The 22,513-nt window shown below is 49.9% G+C and overlaps 1 long non-coding RNA gene across 1 annotated transcript in view; it reads right to left on the bottom strand.

Moving 5' to 3' along the window:
- Positions 1 to 621: 621 nt before the first annotated feature.
- LOC309853249 overlaps positions 622 to 22,513 on the bottom strand; it is a 47,425-nt gene continuing 25,533 nt past the window's right edge. The window contains exons 2-3 of the long non-coding RNA XR_014305598.1: positions 2,056 to 2,925; positions 622 to 1,331 (exon numbers count right to left, since the gene is read on the bottom strand). This is a non-coding gene — a long non-coding RNA (uncharacterized lncRNA). The remainder of the gene's footprint in view (positions 1,332 to 2,055; positions 2,926 to 22,513) is intronic.

Here is a 22,513-nt window from a genome sequence, read left to right as displayed (position 1 = left end):
GCCTCCAGGTTAGTCATGTCCAGTCAGTGTCAGCACATTTTCAGTCAGACATTTACAAACACAGACCTCCTAGCGAACACTGTAAATGGTCACCCCGCATCTCCTCAGCTCACGGCTAAGCTCAGTGACAGTAACTGTGGCTCCTTCCCACACAGGTGAGAGCTTCCGGCCACGGTGTTGACTCCTCACTGCTTGCTAGACTTAAGGCTTTTTCAGTGCCTTCCAATGCCTTTCCAATGTCCAACATTGGCTTAGCCAATGTCCAGGAGAGCCCAGAAGTGGTGGGAAGTTGACATCCATGGGCAACTCCCAAGCAAAAGAAGACAAGTGTCCCAGTGGAAATTTTCCTAGCTTCCCCCTCCCTCAATAGGACAATCGGAACACATTCCACGTGATGCCTCATGTACCCTCTGTGGGAGTGAGCCAGACCATCCCTAGTGTACCCCTGTCTCCCTCCCCAAGGCTTTCCACCTGCTTCCCCAAACCACCTCCCTAACCAACAACCTGCATCCAAGCCCTTGCCCACGAGTCTGCTGTATCCTATGGTATTATCTCACTGTGTCTATTATAAGACATAGACAAAACACACATTTTACAAGGAGAAGATAGAGATAAACAATATTTAAAATAACTTATTTATTAACAACATAATCTTTTTGCTCTCATCCACATATTAATTATGATATTCTTTGTGAGTGGCAATGTGATTAAATGTGCTTCATTATTTTTGAAAGTCTTGATTAACACTTTGTGAGGCAACAGTTCAGAAGCCTGGTTCTTGATCCTCGGTTTAATGACTATAAAGACACTTCAGACAGATATGTGGATCCAAGTGGGGAACAGGCATTACTAAGTCACCGGCTCACTTTCCACTCTATCGGCCAACTATGCAAAGGTTTTCTGTTAAAATCCAGCCAGCAGACACCGGTCTTCACTAATGTGGGTCAGAGTTCTCGCTCACTGATTAGGAAGACTTGCAGTTTTGTATTTTCTACAAATAGGTTCAAAATCCATGGAAATGATGCATTTTGGAAGGTATAAGTTTGCTTAGACAAGCGTGGATGTTTGCCAAAACTCATCAGATTGTACCCTTGAAACCGATGCTTTTGAAGGTGATTTGATACTGCTTTCTGGGTAACTCAAAATTTAGCTAACTTGATGGGGACTTGATGGCTGACAAATTGCTTCATGGTGTTCCCAGGGAAATTTTCCAAGGAAATTCAGGCAGTCACTTAGATGGTTCTCTCCTGTCTTGAGTGGAGCAGAGTTTTTCTGCTTTTTGGGCCCGGGAGGCCTTGCAAAGCAGAGATAAGACGGGGCTTTTGGGGAACCTAAGGCAAAAATAAATCACCTGTCACATGCACTTCCCACAGCAGGTGCTTCCTTTTGGTGATGTCAGCTGACCTGACCCTGGGCCCTGCCTCCCCTTCACAGGCCTGCCAGGGACCCCGAGTAGGAGAGGTCAGTTGCCTGGGCTTCATGGAGGACAGCCTGCTGCCAAGAGGCAACAGGAGCCTCTGCAGTGCAAGTTCTCCCCAGCCCCACAAAATGGAGCTCTGAAGGTGGCCCTTGTGCTCCTCCTCCACCCCTACCTTCTCCCCAGCCTCCTCCGGGAGATGGCTCACTGTTCTCTGCCACCCCAGTTTACGGAGAAGCTCCGCTTGAATTGAAATGGCACTCTGGACTCACATCTTTTGGACAAAAATGAAAGCATCATCCTAGGCCTGATTGCTGAAAGAGCATGTCTGCATGGTCTAAAACTCATGAATGAGCCATTACTTGGTGCTTTCTCAGACAAGGACATGAAGGCTAAGTTGCTTACCCGAAACCCCCAATGGCTGCTGTTGCCTCCAGTAAGGACCCGATCTTGGGAGGGAGGCCAGCAACCTGATGACAGGGGGGGGATGAAAAATCACCTGAAAAGGCACATGGGGCATCTAACAATTGGGGAGATTTGCCTTAAATCAACCATGACCTACTATTCACACCCATGAGAAAAGAAAAAAAAAATCAAGTCATAATACCAAGTGTCAGAGAAGATCTGGGAAAACTCACCCGCATGATGGTGGAATGAGAATTTGGCAATGAAGAGCAAAGCTGCTTCCACATGTGCCCGAGGAGACGTGCAGAAGGACACTCAAGACACGCCGTGCCTGTCATTGGGCAATGAATACACCACATCATGTCGTCTGCTACTTTTTGTATTTCAAAAAAAAAAAAAGTCCAAGGAGGAAATGGCAAAAATGTTAACTAGTGTTTATGATTTTGCATGATATCTGATTTTTTAAAAAATATTCAAAATTATATGCAGTACTTTACGAAATTTCAGCTTAGCCTGGTGCAACAAGGTACCAATGGCCCATAAATGTGGGCCACATGCAGACCCAAAACTAAATGTCAATTAGAGCCTGGTCTCAGAGGTCTAGAGGGGTCTCAGAGCCTCCAGGAAGTCCTCAGAGTCCAGAATTGTCCACCAGCCAACTCTTCCTATGGTACTGGGAGGCTGAAGAAACAGGCCAGCTCCCCACTTGCCCGTGGGAGCTTGTGGTCTGGTGGGGACCCAGGTCACAGCCCTGGGTCAAGGGCATCGCCCCCTCCCTGGAGATTAGAAGTGTATGGTGTGAACAGCACTCCCATGTCCTTATGAGGAGTCTCATGGCCCTGCTGCTGATTCTCCTGCTCATCTCTGGCGGAAGTATGTCAGTCTAGCCCTTAGTTTCTGCTGCTGCCCCCATCCAAATGTGGATGTAGCTTCTGCACCAAGATATCCCCTCCCCACTCCAATGCATGGAAAGCCGAGGTCATGAAAGATCCCAGGGCATCTGGGTGGCTCAGTGGGTTTGGTGTCTGCCTCTTGATCTCATCCGCTCAGGTCTTGACCTCAGAGTTCAAGCCCTGTGTTGGTCTTCACGCTGGTTTTGGGGCCTATTAAAGAAAAAAAAAAAAAAAAAAAGAATGAGGAGAAATCCAGCAGAGCTAGGAAGAACCACGGCAGGCTTCATGGAGGAAGTAGCAATGGATGTGGGACTTGCGAGAGGAAATGACAAAAACTGGAGGCTTCCAGAGGCTGAGGAAGGTGCTTGAGGGCAAGCAAATTGAAGAACAGCTGGACCAGGGGAACTAAAGCCACAGGTGTAGAAGCTACCCCCAGGAGGGCCATGGTGCCAGGCAAGAGGGAGCTTGTCCGAAGGAGCTTGCATTTTCAGGACTAGTGCAGCATGGAAACTTGCTGGAAATCTATCCACCTGCGCACATCTGCAACTCCTCATTGAGCCACATGCTGGGCGTTGCACCCCACCATGATGCTCAGTGTGTCCACATCCTGACCACCTCCGGCAGGGTGACCATTGACTCCAACTGCCATCTGTCACGGGTGACAAAGGGGCAGCCGGGGGTGAAGACGCAGCCCTGCCAGTGCTTCGAGGGCCAGAGGCAGATTTCTGTCCAGCTTCCTGTCGCAGAAGCGGCGAGGCTGTGTCCTGCTACTGACACCACCACCACCCCCCGCCCCCGTCTCCACATTGTCTCTCAGAGTCTAGACTGTATCTCTTCTGTTTCTCTCCTATTAGCCATGACTCTTTGGGTTGCAAGTGACAGGAAACACAACTCAAACTGGCTAAGGGGAAAAAAAGAGAGAAAGAGAAAGAGGGGAGATTTATCGGCTCAGGTAAGTAAAAGCTCAGGGCACAGCTGGATTCAGACTCAAGCAATGTCGTAAGGATTTTCTCCTCTGTGAACACATCTCTGTTCATGCTGTGGCCTCAACCTCTGCTCCCAGGACACCCCAGCAGAAAAGGGGTGTCTTTCCTTGCACTTCCAGAGAAGCCCTCAAGATTACCCTCCGCTCACATTCCCACCTACGAGCGGATCACAGGGATGAAGGGATGGAGTATTGCTGCCAGGCCTGGGTCACCTGCCCCACTGTGAGTCCCAGAAGTAGAGCAGCCCCCAAGCCTCAGAGGCTGAAAGTGGGGGTGGGTGCTCTTTGAAGGAAAACAGAGGTGCCATTATCTGAAGTGGGAGCTACATGATGTACAGGAAAAAGCAACATGATTTACATAATTTCTGCTCATTTCTATGCTCCCCAAGTTTAGAGCGGAAGGTCTTGCATGCGGCCTGGGATGTACACATTCTTGGTAAGTGTTTGTAGGATAGATGGATGGGTAGATGGATGGAGGGGGCGGGGGTTAGGGTTCTGGGACTCTACTTGGGACGTTTGGCCAGAGCTGGGCCCTGTGCCCTAGGACCACTCTCGCCCCAGAGCTGAGACTCCAGCATGAGAGGCAGGAGGACAGTGTTCTAGAAAGAGGATAGGAGAGGGGAAAGCAGAGGTCTGGATGGGATACTAGGATAGGGTAAGGGCCAGTAAGGTGAAGTGTGAGGCTTGACAGCCTCCTTTATGAAGGGAAGTACTGGGAGCCAGCCCGCGGTGAAACTGTCACACAGGCATGCGTGGATGCTGGTCTGGGACCATGCAGCCTTGCTTGAAATAACACAGGATGGGGGGAGGTCTCTGCAGGGGGGATTCCCACATCCCATGCTGCCTTCCTGCTTTGGCCCAACTCCCAGGCCTGGAATCTTTTCCCACCAAGATCCCTCACAGGCCAAGACCAGAACTTCCCTGGGCCTTTGAGCATCCTTTCCTGAAACCTCACCTATGGGAGGATGTGAGGAGGAGGACACCCACCAGCAGTAGCTTCCCTGCCTCATCCTGCCTGGCTTTGCCCTGGGGATGGTAGTGAGGAGGGAGGGTCCTGCCTGGCCCCAAAGGGCTGTGTCTACCTCTCCATCAGCTTCCCCAAGGCCTCAAGACTCCAGATCTACCCTTCCAGCAGGCCCTGAAAAAGTCAGAAAACAAAAGAACAAAAAAAGTCTCTGGATGCAAGAGTGAAATCCTGGGTCATGAATATGGTAAGTCATCTTATTAGAATTTGCTGATTGATTGATTATAGACTCGCTAATCCCCTGGATTCAAATGTACCTGAAGAATAGGTGAAAACTTGTGAATTCCAGTCAAATATTGTAGGACACTGCCTAACTTGTTTTCTTTAAAGGGACTTATCCGACAATTTTGGGCTTTAAATTCCACATGAATATTTCATAAATATCCCATACATTTAATATTTTAACAATTTTACATCATATCTACAGTACTTTAGTACCTGACTTGTATATTTATGTGACTATTGTTAGAAGTGACTAATTGGGTTTGATTAGCTCCATCATTAATATTCTGTCCATAATTTAACATGCTTCAATAAAATACCCTAAAGCAGTGTAATGATTAGATTTCAGGAATATGTGTTTTGCAATTAAGTCCCTCTTGATTTTGATATGCAGATGAAGAAATGGTGGTCTCATTTAAAAAAAAAACTGCCCTTATTAACTCAGCAGTATACTCTGAAGATTAGGTAAGAAATCCAAGATTTTCTCTTTGTATATGCTAGTTAAAATGTATTTCAATCAAGCCTATGTGGGCAAATCAGATTTGATTAGTTTAAGTTCACAGTCATTCTATCTAAATGAATAATGTGTCACCTAACATTGCAAAAATTTGATTAATAGTTTATCAGTTAATTAAAAACGGGGTTTAATTTTTCTTTTTTAGGAAAATGCAAGGTAGATATTCCTTGTGTTCATCATAAATGCAAATTATTTCAGCTTGAATCTATTGTTCCTTTTTTGCTTCTTAACCAACTGGCAAGAAAAATAAAGCTCTTGGAAAGATCTCTGGGAGAGAGGAGTCACGAAACTTTCTTCGCTTCCACCGGTGGCTGTCGCTTTTTTTGTCCCAGCTGTGAAGTTTGTTCTGGATGGAGCTGGTTCCCCGGCCTTTGCTTCTCCCAAGCACTTCAACTCCAGCAACCCCTGCAGCCTATGGCCACAAGACTTTTTTCCAAATGACAACTTTTTTCACGCTGTTTGATTTAATTTGTCCGTGGGGCAGGAGCCAGGAAACCAAAGGAGCCATTTTCCCCAGGAGCCAGAGATCTGACACCAGGTTGAAGGAAACCACCTGCTCTCTGCTGTCCTCTTTGGGGCATGATATCCACATCCAGTAATTAGAGCCTTAGGGCGCCTCCTTTGCCCCAGGTGGATTCATCACTGAGAGGCTGCTGGGCAGACTGAGCAAAGGGGGGGCTTTTCCAAACACTCTGGTGGGCTGGGGGAGGAGGCTGGCATCATGAGGCCAAGGTTTGCGGAAGGAACCCAGTCCAGCGTGGGGGAATGAGCCGGGGCCGCTGCAGGGACCCTCACCCCTGGGACCTGGGACACACATAGAGCAGTTCTCAGACCCCCGCGAAGGGCAAGGGACCTGGGCTGTTGATCCACAACTCCTCTTGTCATCTGCAGAAGGCTAGTGCCTGAGACGCATGCAGGCCCCCTCGGCCACAGCCCGTCTCCAAGCGGAGCGCCGGGCACCCACTCCGGGGCACCGTGGAACATGACTACCGTGTGCTGGAGTTTGGGAACCTCCACGCCATTCCAAAAGATGTCTGGGCATTCAGTTCCCTGAGAGCAAGCGGAGATGGAGAGACTGGAACCCCAGGCTGCTCCTGCTGGCATCACGCTCCCTGTCCCTCTGGGCCCAAGACCATGAAAAGATGTGTACCTTGTTGCAAGAAAGGAAGGGAAAGAACGCCTGAGCAGGCACTCGGTCCACAGTGGTCCACAGGCTGGCTTCGGAGCTAAGTCTTGCTCCATCCGACCCACAGCCTTCACTGTGCAAAGAATCTCCGGGCCCTGACGCCCGTTTTCCCAGGCTAGCATTTCTCTCGTGGCTGCACTGGAGAGTGGCCTCTCTCCACCTTAGTCCTCTGCTCAGACTGGCTCCGGGAGCAGCCCCTAGCCTGGGCTGAAGCTCTGTAGTGGGTCAGATTCTGCAACGGAGCCACACCTGGGCCTGACTGGTTTAGCAGGTGCCGCTGCTCTGGAGTGGGGAAAGGAGCAGGTGTCCGCATTTTAAAGTCCGCCCCCTCCCCAGGTGACAGTCATGCACAGCCAGGATTGAAAGACACAGGAGCTAGGTGGGGGTTCTGGGAGGAAGGTGAGAACCAAATTCTCCCCGTCCTGCCAGCCAGGTACTTCCTGGAGGAGCCCTGAGACACCCGTAGGGCGGGTCACACAGGGGGAGAACTACCCGGGTCCTGTGGGGTCAAGGAGAGAGCCAGGCGGCGAGGGAAGCTGGAGCTTCCTGTCCTATTCTGAAGGCCGTGTGTCGACTCGGCTGCTACAGCTGAGCTCCAGCCACTCAGTCCCAGGGAGCGTGGGGACACACCAAGAACTGAGACTTTTCAGAGTCATTAAAGCTACAGGTCATTTTAAAACATCCTGCACGGGCTCTTGGACCACCCTGGGATCGTTGGGGAGCAAGCATGTGTCCCAAGGAGGCTGGTCCCGCAACAAGACCCTGGCTGGCCCCGTGTGGCTGTCCTGGCTGGCTCCCCATGGTCCCTGGGCGCACACCTGTGTGGGGCAGCCCGCTTGCTTCCCCTCTGTGGCTGCCCAGCATGTTAGCATGCTCCAAAGAACTCCCTTCATCTCTGCCTCTGCCTAGGCTGGGAGCCAGGCTGTTTCTGTTCTTCCTACCTCCCCCCAGAAATGCCTCCAGGCAGGCCCTGTTCTGGGCAGGCTAGGGCAAAGGGAGGGCGGGCCATTTTCCCCAGGCCACTTGTTCCTGATGAACATGGAGTGCAGACTGTTGTCACTGTGTCCACAGAGGGTTTCCAGGGAGTCTCCGTCGTGTCTGTTGAAAGCCATTAACTTGCTTTATGTAAATGTATTCAGTTTACCTTAACTTATGTAACCTTGCCGTGGCATTTTGTTATGACTTAATATACTGGAGGCTTCCACAAGGGGAAGTAAGCTTGGGCTTCTAACCCTTGGGAGGCCTGGTCTTGAGGGCAAGGGCTGTGTGCTAGAGAAGAGTCTGGGTTGAAATAGGACCCCGCTAGAAGGAGGCTGTCCTGGTGGAGCTCCGGGCCCTGGGTGTCAGTCAGTACCTCTGTGTATGAACTCGTCTCGTCCTAACCCAAACCCAATGATGTCGTATGATCCGTCCCCACTTTATAGATGAGGACACCAGGGCATGACAACTTACAGAGCTCCACCGAGGTCACCCGGCTGGCAGTGGGCAGGGCAATATTCAAGCACAGACAGCTGGTTCCGGAGGCCACGTGCTTATTCTGGCTGCTCCCCACCTCCCAAGTCAGAGCCGCAACCTCTGTTTCCCCAGTCCTCTGCGGAGATTTCCACCTCTGGCCAGCAAGGGCACAAATACCATTCCCAGTTTCCTGATGGGCAAGACAGGATGAAGAGACTCCCAGCATCCCGCCTGGGCTGTCTGTCTAGAGCCTGTCCTGGCTCCCCGTCTAGGGTTCCTGTCTCCCAGCCTCGGGCTGTGTGTCCTCTGCTCACGGCCCTCGTGGACACTGATGCCTCATTTTCCAGCATGTAGCAAAGGCCCATTCGTATTCAAGGGCCAGACCCCCCTGCTGCTGGGAAGAGAAGAAGAGACAAATTGTCAGGGGTGTGTGTGTGTGTGTGTGTGTGTGTGTGTGTGTGTGTTTGAAGAAAGCTCTCTAAAACTCACCAGGAACAAACACCAACGACGCCATCTCTCCCGCAAGTTCAGGAAGGGCCCTGAGCATTTTGAAAGTCAGGATTTCATGTGCAGGGCGTGGGGCATGTGAGTGTCTGTGTGTAGCTGTGTTTTTCAGAGCAAGTTTTCCTGTATGAAAACAATATCAAGAAACCCCATATGTCAGTGTCTAGACACTTAGAATTTGGGCTATTTCTGCTTCCACGGGAACTATCTGGAAAGATGGCAGACTGAGCCAGCTTATCTCTGGGGAATGGGACTGGACCGACATCAGAGGGGCCAGATTTAAAGTGAGAATCTCAGCCCTCCGCCCCCGGGGCCCTGGCTGTCAGGGCTGCCCAGCTCCGCGAGTGGCAGAGACTGGTTCCCCACGGGCAGCCTCGCTAACGAAGCCATTCTCGGGCATCATGGATGCTGATCGTTGGTCCCACATGAGCAGGCGTGGGAGCTGTGCCGGTGGCTGCAAACCTCCCATCTACTGGATGGTCCGCAAGCGGAGGAGGCTGGGGGCCTCTGCAGTCTCCAGGCTTCCCCAGAGCCAGGCCGAAGGTAACTGCTCACAGGAGGGGCCCAGGGCGCCCCTGTGGGAGCATCTGGGGGTGGGTCCTGCAGCTGGGGCTCCAGGTGTGGGGCTCCCTGCCTCTCCTGGTGGGGAGTAAGGGCCCCCTCCTTGCTGAGGGAGGTGGCAGATAGTTTGGGGGAAGTTAGAAGATAGTTCAGTAATTCCACAACATCAGTTGAATTCCTGTGAGTCATTCACATGTCGTTCATTCATTGAATGCCTTGTGGGTACCAAAAAGGCACAAGGCCCAGTGCTGAGCCCTCGACAGTGAGGAGGGAGGAAGAAGAGCAACCAGGGGTACCAGGTCCTGCCTCTCAAGACATATGACCAGACAGGGAGGTAGAGAAAGCAGCGGCTCCCTGTTGCACTAGGGGCTGGAGCTGCGGATGCTGTGGAGGCCATGAGGTGGCCACGGCCAGATGGCCTCACAGGGGAAGAGGAGGTCTCCTCAGGGCCCCAAGTGTCCATAGGCTCCTCCTTCCCCCAGGGGTTTCCTCAGGTGCAGGAAGTGGATGAAGTCAAGGGACTCGTCCACACCGCTCACCACTAAGTGGTAAAGTTGGATTCAAACCAAAGCCTAATGGTCTACACCTCTCCTCTAGTTAGAACCAGCCTCATGTCGGGGGACCCTGGGGCCAGCCGTGAGGTGTGACTAGTGCAGGGACGAACGGCTGAGGTGGCCCCTGCACTCCTTGGTTGGGTAGAGTCTTGCTCCATTGGGCTGCCCTGCCCACCCCCACTCACCACAGGCCTGTACGTGGGCACTGCACACGGGACACTTGGACATTATGCAGATGCTTTCTAAACACTCACAAGCCAAGTCCTGTGGGTGACGGGCATGGTTAGTCACCTGCCACGCAGACCAGCCCTGAACCAAACGACACGGGACGGGCGGGGGGCATCGCAGCCGGTGTCTGTCCCGGGGAGCTGACTTTCTACTCAGGGAGACGGGACCCAGGAGCAAAGTAGCAGGTGAACACGAGCCAGGAGCGGATAGGATTCCCCCTTCTCTCGTTTCTACATTTCCCTTCAGTCCCCTGTGTTGCAGCCACAAGAGTTTGCCCAGGGAGCATTTCACCCAGCAGGCTTCCTGTCTTCTTCTCAGAGCCCTGGGCTCTGAGTCGGGCCACCCTGGCACTCCACATGCTCTGCCTCCTGCCGTGGTTCTCTGGAGGCCGGGGTCCGCCTCTCAGCCCTCACCGCTCCAGGCCCCGGATGCCCGGCCTTCCGCTCTGCTGCCCTCCAGCACCAGGCCCGGGCCCTGGCCCACTCGTGCCCGCCCACTCGGTCACTCCATGGATGTTTCTCGAGGGCCCACGGTGTGCCAATCCCCGACTTCGGTGCCGACACACATTAGGAGAAAACCAATAAAAGTTTCCATCTTCTGAGACCTGAATGATTACTGGAGAGACAGTGGTGAGTCCAGTAAACAGGACAACCACTGAACAATGATAAAGGGTGATCTCTGCTGTCTAGGAAAGCAGCAGGGCACCCCGCGAGAGAATATCAGGGAACCAACAGCCCATGGGAAGTGGGATGTCAGGTGCCTACCCGGTGTGGACAAGTTGTTGTCACCTAACAACTGTCGGTGATCTCACGTCACCCCTAAGCCAGCCTGGTGAACGGGGCTCAGGCTGTGCCCACCCGGTGTCTTACAGACGCTCACAGTGACTATGGTGGAAGGTCAGAAAGGAAAGGGGACGACTGCAGCTCACACCCTGGGTTCTGAGAGCACGGGGGTGGGGAGGGGGCGGCAGGGGACAGGACGGTCAACCCCCACCTCACACCGGGCAGGAAGTGGAGGCTCAGCCCACTGAAGCTGCTAGCTGGTTGTGCCATTTGGGGACGACCTCCGGGGGGCGGGGGTGGGGGCGGCAAAACAGGAAATCAGGGCGTTAACAAATGCTCCTGAGCTGCAGCCCTGAGCCTGTGCCCTGGTGCCCGCTGCCTCCTCTGGCAACGGACCCACCAACCAGCTACCTGAGCCATAGGCAGTGGCTGGGCCCAGCGAGAGGGAGGCGAGGTGGGGGGCCCTCATCCCGACTTAGCATGCCTGTTTGCTAAGTCCAGGAGCCCTGCACCCAGGGCTCGCAAGGTACGCCAGATCCCAAATTCTCCTGAGAGGCCCAGCTGTCCAGCTCCTGCCCCTTCTTCTCCTTTTTCCTCTTCCTCCTCCTCCTCTTCCCCCTTCTTCTCCCTCTACCTCTCCTTCTTTTTAAGTAACCTCTACCCCCAGCATAAGACTCCAACGAAGACCCGAGATCAGAGTCGCATGCTCTCCCGACGTAGCCAGCCAGGCATCCCCGTTTGGCTTCTCTCTGAAGACAATTTCTTCCTAATGTCAAAATAGTTCGGGCCCTAGGCTGAGCTTCAGCCCAGGAGTATCTCAGGAAGCAGTTCCCGGTGAGCCCCGAGAAGAGTTCTGACTGTCCAGGCTTGGCTCCCCGCTGGGGCACAGACTGGGTCCATCCAGACGACCTGGGCTTCCCAAAGAAAAGCAGATACCTCAGCCCCAACAGGTCAGGAAGGAGGTCGTAGAAGGGGTGACCTTGGGATGGTCCCCCAAACCGGGGAGTTCTTGTGACGAGTAACCGCTTGGCCGTTTTCTGCCCTGTGCTTTCTCTCTCCTGCAGGTGTCTCTTTCTTAATTACACCCAGCGAGCACAGGAAAGTGGATGCCAGCGATATTTATTTTCCGCTCTGAACCCAGCACAGGTAACTCACCAGGGGCATCTTTCTTAATGAGGGAAGAAAAATGTCAGAACAGCGATCAGCCGCGATGCACCCAACGGACTTAAAAAATAAGCAAAAATAACATGAAAATTCATTTTGCCTTAGCCAGCTGTCTATATCATCCTCAGATTGGGAGAGTAGAATATTCTTTGTGCCATGGTGAGATCCATTAGTAGGGGTGCCCTCACAAGGGGACATGCCTCGTAGAGACGATATTCATTCTGGGAGTTATTTTATCCCATTTAAATCCAGAGACACGGCTGGCCATCTGGGCCCACATCCGTTCCTCCCCTGGCTGTCTGAGGTCCCACATCCTCCGTTACTCTCTGTGTGACATCCTCAGCCTCCTCCTGGGAGGTCCCACCTTTCATTTGAGGTTTATGGACAAGTTGCTGTCACCTAACAACTGCCAGTGATCTCACATCACCCCTAAGCCAGCCTGGTGACAGGGAATGTCAATCCTATTTAACAGAGAAGAAAGCTGAGGCTTCGAGGAGTTTATCCACTATGCCATGGCCTCCCTTTCTGTATCTGTCAAGAGTAGACACTAAATCCTTCCCTGCCGTGTACACAGCCGGGGTCTCACCCAGAGCCCAAGCACCGGGGCTCTGGGTCCCTTACGCCAAATGTCAGAGTGAATGGGTGGTGGGTCCAGCCTCCCCTGACCCGTGCTCCCGGAGCACAGACACCCCACCGCCTGTGTACAGGCCGGGTGCCCAGGAGGGGCTCTCACTGGGGGCTTTGTGGCAGCTAGAGGTTCGGCAACTCCTCCTCACTCGGTCCAAGCCAGCATGGCACACAGGACAAGAGGAAGCAGATGGGGAAGTCCTTGCAGTGATACATGTTAGTAGTCCTGATCGGCCTCATTTAGAGCAGTTTAGAGAAGGAAGAGACGAATCCTCTGACGCCAGTGTCCAGGGTACAGAGGCTCTCCCTGCCCTGGAGGTGGCCAGTGATAGGGGGTGAGCTGCTGGGCCCACTACAACCCCATCAATCAGGAAAGGGGCATGGTGCCCACCGCCCCCATCCTGCCTCAGGGCACGGGCAGTGGAGGAGATATCGCTCAGGGGAACCAAAGAGAAGGGGAGTTAGGAAGAGATGCAGATGGTGAGGTCACGAGAGCCATAATGACTGGGTCAAGGAGAGCCAGGAGGACTCTCGGGAGGTGGAGAGGTCCCAAGAAAGGGACAGGAGGCTGAACATCTCATCCTCTGCACCCTCCCTCCCCTGCTCTGTGTACCTCCCCCTGCAGCACCCCTACTAGATACATCGACATGCTGCTCTGCCTTCTGGGTGGGTTTGAGTTTGGGGAACCATAGCACAAGACTGGGGCGTGCTTGGGTGGCCATGCTTCAGGCTTTCCCCTGCCCCCAGATCACTACTGTGGTCAGATGCCCCACCCCCCACAGCCATCTTGGCTTCCAGACTCAGGTAGCTTCTCCCCTCTGGGCCCTGTAACCTGGGGGGATGAGGGGGAGAGCCCCACTGCTGCTAGGCGCGGGGTGCTGTCCCTCCTTCCCGGGACCCCTTTGAAAATAAGTCCCTTTATTAAGCTCTCCCCAGTGGCCCGAACCAGCATGCCACCTGCTTCTGGCCTGGTCCTGGCTGCTACAGGGACATCCTGGGCTTCTAATGTTTCGGAAGAAAAGGACCTGTATGTGGAGCATAAAGGACCTTGCACTTACTTCCCTCAGGGGTCAAAAGCCAGGCTGGGTGCGGCATCCTTACATGTGGATCACAGCCTCCTTGGGAAGGCAGGGGCCAGAGCAGACATCCCGGGAGGACCCCCACCTTCTGCACACACTGGCTGTCTCATGAGTGTGCCTCTGGGCTGTCGCAGCTGCCCCCAGAGGACAGCCCTCAAGATAAACAAAACAGTGCCCGCTGACCGTGCATGCCAGTGTCCGGACTCCAGGGCCTATTTTTAGAATGTAGGACAACTTTCTCCCAGAATAGACGAGACGCGCTAATCCAGGAGGGAGGCCTGGGAGAGATGAAGACATCGAGTCTCGATATGAATTAGCCGTGAGTATATTATTTGAAGAAATGTTGAACAGCTAGGCAAATATTTGATACCTTTGAATTGGAGCGGGCGCTTTCCCAGGCCGAGTGGCGGCGGCTGGAGACGTGCCCCTCCCTGTGGCGTACCTGGCTGTCACGCCCGGTTCTGTAGGCCCCTTCTGGCTGCTTGCTGAGAAGTAATTAAAGCTGTAGCCTACTGGAATGTGTGTAAGACCCGGCGTGTACATACGCACCAAACCCAAGTCTTACGGACAGTTCCCCGTGTGTGAATGGCTCCAAACAGCCTTTTCTTTTTTTTCAAGGGAAGTTTATTTTCCTCAATTACTCCACCGTATTGTTAAAGGGGTGAGGCAGCTGCTTCAGTGAGGCCTTTGTGAAAGGGGGTCAGAGATCATGACCCCTGATTTGGACCCCCAGGTCTGTGATCTGGGAGGGAGCGAAGAAAGTCCCCCAGATCCCCTTAGCTCAGGAAATAGGCCCTGTCCTCAAGGCTCTGGACAGAGCCTGCAAGTTTAAACAGCAGCTGGGAGGGTCTTTTCTTTTTGGCGGAGAATTAACCTCTGGGAGCTTAAAAGTAGAGCCTCCAGAGACCTCTGAGGCCAGGTACACCTGTCCGCAGAGAGGTGGAGCCATTTTTATACCCCTTACCTTATTTGGGAGTGGGAGATCGGCATTGGCATCCCCAGTTTACAGATGGAAAAACCGAAAATCCATGCCATGGCCAACTTTGCGCCCTGGTGAGAGGCAGAGAGAGATCTGGGGGTAGGGAGAGAAGAAGGAGTCTGAGAAGCTGAGAATCAGTTTGGGATTTTATCAGAGTAACATCTAGGATTTACCCTGGGCAAGGGTTTTACAAGCATCTGCCCAGGCTCCTTGCAAGGCACACATTTGGCTCAGCCCCTTTTACGCAGGACAGAACGATCCAGACACTGAAGAGCCCTGCTGCACGATACCCAGCTGGGATGCCAGCCGCGGGCACCAAAGCTCCGGCGCCAACCATTCGACCACACTGCCTCCGTCCGGACACCGTTTCGCTGGGGAAATCTGGAGCAGCACTGAGGGCGGAGGCGGGAGGCCTCCTGGCTACGGGGCGCGGAGGTGCGAGGCTCCAGGGACAATGGCAGATCCGTGAACCCTGGCCCCTCGCCCCTGGCCCCGCCGCCCGGCGCTGCGCACGGCTGCCCAGGCGCCGCCACCAGATGGCAGCAGACGCTTTGTGATCGCGCCGCTGGAGGGAGCGCACGCAGGGGCCGGGACGCAGGCCCGGGGATCCCACCCGCGACGCAACTTTGGAGCAGGGCCCTCTCAGCCGGGGGCCTCTGCCCTCTGTGGCGGGTAACAGGCTGCTGAGGGGTTGGCCCCGAACCCCGTGCCCAGTCCTCGGGGCGCCCCCTCGGGCGGCTGTTCCAGGCAGAGGCCGTTCCAGGGGCGGGAGCACTGATCCGCTTGGAAGAGGCCCGGGACGCTCGGCAGCAATCAGGCCTCAAGGGCAGCGGGCGCCGGGGACCCCCAGGGCTGAAGGAAGAGAGCGAGCCCTCCGGCCAGGGGGTTCACAAGCTGGCCGCTCTGTCCTGAGCGGAAGTGGGAGGGGGTTGTCACCTCTCCAAACTGACAACTCCAGGGTCTGATGGCAGAGCTGGAGCCTGCGCGGCTCTCCCGGCTGCAAGGGCCACGCCAGACCCCACTCCCGAAGGCGTCCATCACACCCGAAGGTGCCCAGAGCCTGGTTGGAATGCTAGACATGACGCCTTTGGCAAGGAGTGGGTGCAAGGCCTCATAAGCAAGTCACGGGCGCTTTCTGAGCTTGAGCAAGGTGGGGTGCAGTGGCCAGGGGGCTGTCGACAGAGGGACAGAGGGCTGGGCTCCCCACTCAGAGCTATTGGAGAAAGCCTCAAGTCTGCCACCAAGAGCAATGCACATTTGGCGCCTAATGGGCTGTAGGGTCTGCTAGGCCAAGGCCATAGTGACCAGGGAGCCAGAATCCTCTTCCCCAGGGAAGGGGCTGCAAATCGGGGTTCCCAGGGCCATCACTTCCTGCGCACTCTTCAGAGAGCAAAGACCCTGGGAGAGATCAGCACCAGGGACTTGAGGAGAGGTGGGAGGGGGGTCATAGTGGAAGCCAGGAGGCCGACTCCCGCTGAAGCCTTTAAGGAGCTAGAAATAAAGTGTGTGATCAGTGTAAAAGCCACTATTAAGAATGACCTCCCTGGGCCACGCTATAAAAAGTGTGACTTGGCCAGTCACACTTGTGCCCAGCCCTCACTGCCCTTTGCTGCCGGCCCCCCACCCACCCACCCCGGGCCTGCAGCCAGGATGTCCAGCTAGGGAATGTCCCGCAGGCGCCAGGGCTGGGCCAGCCAGCCAGCAGCTGCCCTGTGGCCCCCGAGGGTCTCAGCTCAGGCCCTCGGCAGGGCGGCAGGTTGGGATGGGGGCGGAATGAACAGTTTCGAAGACCTGTTGACTAGACGCCTCTGGGTCAGTGCCTGAGACAGTGATTAGGCACCTACTGTGTGCACATTGCTGAGCCACACATTTCTTTGGGAGTCCTTAAAAAAACAAAGACAAAATATAATGAAGTACAACAAAAACAATGAAGGGAAATAAGAGAACAAGTACTTCTGAGTGATGTGGAGGGCAGCCTCAAACCCCATTCCTGGCTCTCCCATCTACTTCTCTGCAAGTCCCTGCATTTCTCCAGGCCTCTCTGGATCAACCACTCAATGGGAAAATGATTTCTCACGGAGAGGACTGCCGTGCGCGTTAAAAGGAAGTGTGGGAGAGGGTGTGGGATTGGGAAGGGGTTGTGGACTGTCCCAGAGCATCACTGGCTTCTCTTCTCTTCTCCCTTTACTTGTGTTTTATTGGACCTAATGCACTGTTTTGTTTTTTGTGTTTTTGAGGTGGGGGAGGGGCAGAGGGAAAGGGAGAGAGAGAATCTTAAGCAGGCTCCGTTACATGGGGCTTCAGGTCACAAGGCTGACATCACGACCTGAAATCAAGAGCTACTCCCTGAACCCACTGAGTCCCATGGGCGCCCCCAATTCATTATTTTTATTCTTTCTAAGGATGTTAGTGTGATGCTGGTCCAGCCCGCTCCACCCCACCCCCGCCACCCCGTTCACTACCGTAGTCCTGTACATTCTGTATGCATTTGGGATGCGGGCTCTTGACCTGCTGCATCTTTCAGACAACCCGGTGTACCCCCTGGGGAGAACCCTGATCAACTCTATTTCCCAACCCTGCGCGACCTGAGGTTAAACAAAAGCCTCCTGCAGATGGGAGAAAAAAGCCCGATTCAATTGAAAAATGGGCAAAGGTAGGACACAGTTCACAGAAAAGGGGTTGCAGCTCTTGAAAGACTCAACATTTCTAAGTGTCGGTACATTCGGATGAGAACAGCACCCACTAGGGGGACAAAAATCCAAAAGAACAGTAGCATTTGGAGCAGGTGAGGTTGGAGGGAAATAGACAACTATGGAAGTCGCTGTTGGTGGGAGGGTGAATTGCTATATATTTTTGAACAGTTCACTATTTATTACAATGTATAAATGTCTGGAGCAGGAGTTTTTTTGTTTTTGGTGGTTTTTGTTTTTGTTTTTGTTTTTTTTTGTTTTTTGTTTGTTTGTTTTTTGTTTTTTGGGTTTTTTTTTTTTTGGTTATTGCGTGCTTTCTTTCCACTTATTATTCCCTCCCTCCCCCAGTTCCCTCTGTCCTTCCTCCTGCACCCCCATCTGAGGCAGGCACATCACCATTCTCCCCTTATTAGCTCAGGAGAGAAATTGGGGGTTGGGGGGAAGCCTACAAGTGTTTTTACAGCTTTGGGTTTTTAAAACTAAGCCCTTACATAAATAGGGAAGGCACGGGGCCCAGAGAGCATGTTGGAGAAATATTAGGAGGGCAAGAAGAGATTTAAGGAGAGGGAAGCTTCCCTCCAGCCCTCCACCCTCCCTTTCAGAAAAGATTGCCCTGGACTCGGGTCCAGATGGGGGGCCTGCAGGGGACAGAGAAAAAGGCAGAGGATGTGACAAAAGCCAAGCCCTGAGAAAGCAAAAAATACTGCCAGGTGTCTGTGCCTTTCTGTGGGAGGCAGGCCCTCTCCTGAGATGCTGGGCTCTGTTGGTAAGGTGGCAACAGGCCCTCGGGACTGCCGTAGCCCAGCCAGAGAACTGCCTGGACTTCCCAGCTAATCCCAGTCCCCCATCCCTTTCCTCACCCTCCCCTTCCCCAACACAGAGCCAGGAGAGAGAACTACCTGGGCATTTTGGGGGACTCAAACTTAGACTCACACCCAGAAGAAGGGGAATCCCAAATTAACCAAGCTTTCTTATCTACATGACATTGAAATAAAGTTTTAGTAGAAAGATCTTTTTCTTTCTTGTGCATCCAAGGGTCTCAGACCCAGTGCAGATGTCTTCTTAACCCAGTAACCCTCCTCTCCAGACTCTGCTGAAAATATCAGCATATCTTGATATCTGGGCAAATATGTTTCCTGAATCATTACGTGTAAGGTGACAGAATTGGAAATAATTCAAATGTCCATCAGTATGGGGAAATAAATTATAGTGCTATCAAGAATTAACTTTACATGAAAATGCTAATTTTTTAAAATTTAAATGAGATATTCATAGGTTCTCAGATTCTGGATAAATAGATAAAAAACCAATGGTTTTCTCAATATCCACAATAAATGATTATAAATAGAAATGGAGGGGAGGGGAAATAAAAGTACAATGTTCACAAAATCCAGAAAATAATATGGAATAAATTTAACAAGAAAAGTTCAATATTTATAAACAGACAGCTTTTAGATCTTATTAAAAGGTTAAAAGCATTATTTGCACAATATATCATGTTTTTAGATAAGAAGGTTTACTATAATAAAGTTATATTTCAAAGTAATTGGAATTATATTTGTCTCTTCTGTGTTTTATGTATACCACTTGTTTCATTTTCTTCTCTTATTGCATTAGCTTGCATTCAAAACAATGTGGAGTAAATAGGCTACCTTCCTATGGCAGATTTTTGTTTATGCTACTTAAATCTTTATGATTTTTGGTCAACATAGATTTCTTTTTCTATGTATAATTGAATAAACTTTGATGATCAGTCCTTTTCTAGAAATTATCCATTTTTCCTCTGAATTACAAAGTTGCTGCCATAAAGTTGCATACCATGAGGTCTGTACTTGGAACTACTTGCTAATTTTTAATAATATTTTTTGCTTTTATCTTTTCTTTTCGTTTTTCTTTTTCCAAAATTTAACTTGAAAAGAATTCATTTTCTTAAAGGCCATATTTGGGTTCATTTATCTTTATATTGTTTTCAGTTTTCTATCTTATTATTTATAAATTTACCTTTAATATTTCTTCCTACTATGTGAATGTGTGTAGTATGGTCTTTTGTATTGTTCTTTTTCTAATTTCTTAAATACTTAGGTGGGTTTTTTTCACTTCATTTTATAATACTAAAAAAGTTTCTTTACTACAAACATCTGATTTTAACTCAACCCCTAGATATTGGTGTGAAATGTTCTTCTTAATTCCTTTTTGGTCCTGATAACTTGGAAAAGGTTATTTAGTTTCTAAGTATTATAGATTTGTTTTCCTTGGTGATTTTTTTGAAGGGATTATTTTTTTTTAATTGTGTTTTTTTTTTTTTTTTCTTTTTTGAGAAAGCCAACACGGGGCTTGCGCTCACAACCCCGAGATCAAGACCTGAGCTGAGATCAAGAGTCGCATGCTCAGCTGACTGAACCACCCATGCATCCTTGCTTCATTTTCAGTGGGATATAATCAGAGAATGTGACATGTAAAAATCTTGATTTCATTGAGATTGCCTAAGGTTTTGCTGGTGGCCAAGCACATAATTGATGTTCACAACTGTCTAGGAGACATGAGAGAAGTTCTCATGGAGAAGTTCTCATGGAGAACTGTAAGTTCTCCATGTACAGAGTAAAACCTATAACAATGAACTTTATTATAAAATCTTCTACATCTTTATCTACAATTTCCTGAAAAATATACAGGACATCATCAATATTCAACAACTACTGTACTGGAGGGGGAAAAAAAAACACTTAAAGTGAATCCACTTTGGAATATGGGCAGAATTTCATACAAAAAGTAAAAAGAAGGTTTTATTGGCATTATATTGTGGGAAATAACACCAAGTATTATGAAAAGGGCATTTATGTTATGGGGTATTTACCAAAATGTAGGTTATAATTGCAATAGTAATGTCATAATTTTAGAACAAACAAATATAAATCAAGTGTACTTTCCCATATGTATATAGTACTTGGATGAAAAGTTTGCTTAAAAACAATAAATCTAATGTTGACTTTTTGGAAGTATAATGTTTCTAATAAAATTGTGTGATAGCATGACAAGACACCCTTCATTTCACATTTGACGTCTGCAATGCTATTATGTTTTGCAAAAGGTAATTGATGGCTTCAGCTATCGTCCTAAGGGTCTCTCTTAATCCTTTGCTATTTGTATCAGTCAGGATTGCATTTGACAGAAACCCAATTTAGCAACTTAAACAGGCTAAGAGCTTATTTTTCTCATATGACAAAAACTCCAAGGGCAAATAGATGTGCTAGGGTGCCACTGCTGAAAGAAAGCATTGCCGATGTGTCTCCTCTGGTTTCCTGCTCTGTCATCTTTGGGGTACTGCTTTCTTCCTTGCATTCTCAAGAAGGCTGCTGCTGCAACCCCAGGCATCATACCCATGTCTCAACTCAAAGAAGGGGGGCAGGACACAGTGGAAGAATGTTCTCACTAGTTTAGGCTATCCCTAATTAATCAGGAAGACAATAACTTCCACAGAAATCCCACAAGTAGACTTTCATATCCCATTGGTCAAAATATCACATGGCTATTCCTTGTATCATAGAAATCTGGGACGTAAAATTTTTAACTGAGCACATTACGCTGAACAAAATTATGTTGCTGTTGATAAGAAGAGAATGGCTATTAGGTGGCCATTAACAGCTTCTGTCACAATAATCAGAACATATTCTTTCTCTCTTTTTGTTTTTTGATAAAATTTCTCTTGTCGGGCGCCTGGGTGGCTCAGTGGGTTAAGCCGCTGCCTTCGGCTCAGGTCATGATCTCAGGGTCCTGGGATCAAGTCCCGCATCAGGCTCTCTGCTCGGCAGGGAGCCTGCTTCCTCCTCTCTCTCTCTCTCTCTGCCTGCCTCTCCATCTACTTGTGATTTCTCTCTGTCAAATAAATAAATAAAATCTTTAAAAAAAAAATTTCTCTTGTCCATTGTTTACTACTCTTACTCGTTCTGCATGTGATTCTTGTAGTTCTCCAGTATCACTTTTTAAAACAAATTTTGAATGTTTTAAAAAAATTAAAATCCTATATATTTGTCCTATTGCATAATATCCTATATATTTTTTGTGTATTTGTATATGCAAATATATTTGTAGTTTCACTTTGCAATTGAATGGCATTGTATTCTATTATAGCATTTCTAAAACCATCAAAAACGTTGGTGCGTTTGTCTAGGATAGATGGAAACTGCAAATTGAGAGGTATGTTTGAGTGGGGATTAAAATCTTATAAAAGCTCAGTTCATTGGTGCCTAGATTCAAATCATGGCTTAACCTCATAACACCTGTGAAAATTTGGGCAAAGCACTCAACTTCTCTGTGCCTGTTGTTTCTTTACTTGCCAAATGGTTTATCAGTTATCTCTCTATATAACATAAGCCACTCCAAAAAATTTTAACCAACTATTTTATTTTCTCATGATTCTGTGACTGAGTAATTTGTGTTAAACTGGATGGTTTCTTCTGCTACTCTTGCCTGAGGTTACTCATGCAGCTACAGCCATCTGGTAATTCATCTGAGGCTGGTTATTTGAAAAAGGGCTCACTCAAGTGCCTGGTGACTGGTGGTTGGCCACAAGTCTTCAGAAGGCTAGTTCAGGTTTCTTCACATGATGATGGGAGTGTTCCAAAAGAGCAAGAGTGAAGCTTCAAGGCCTAGCGCTTGAGGCCTAGCTTAAGTGTCACAAAAAGTACTTTGGCCACATTCTATTGTCAAAGCATGTCACAAAGCCAGATGAGAGTTAATGGACAAAAAAAAAAAAAAAAAAAAAAAAAATTAGACCATTCCTCTTTAAAGGGGGAATGGTAAAGTCACATTGCAAGGCTTATACGTACCAGGATGGGAGGAATTATTACAGCCATTTCAGCAAACAGTAATAATCATGGCATGTATTTTGTGGTAAGGATTAATATATACAAAGTGCTTAAACCTTAGCTGGCACATTGTAGGTGCTTAATGTCTGCTGCTTTATAAAAAAGCATTATTCCTGTTGTTGTTGCATTAAGTCTACTTTTGTTTGCCAAACAATCACTTAACTACAGGGATTTGAATGATGGATATTCAGAGAATTAATCTTTTGTATTATAAATGATAGTATTTGTGTATTTATCATGCTCTCTGTGTATTCCTAGGAATTTTGCCCTATGTGTTTGACTATTACATTGTTTGTTACATATGTGTTTATGAAAGTTATTTTTTCTGTGAATTGTACCTTCACATTTCATAATTTCTTTGTCCTTCAGTATTTCG

This window comes from Mustela nivalis (genome assembly GCF_964662115.1).
Source record: "Mustela nivalis genome assembly, chromosome: 18".
Lineage (NCBI taxonomy): Eukaryota > Metazoa > Chordata > Mammalia > Carnivora > Mustelidae > Mustela > Mustela nivalis.
This window is presented reverse-complemented; position numbering and strand designations above follow the sequence as displayed.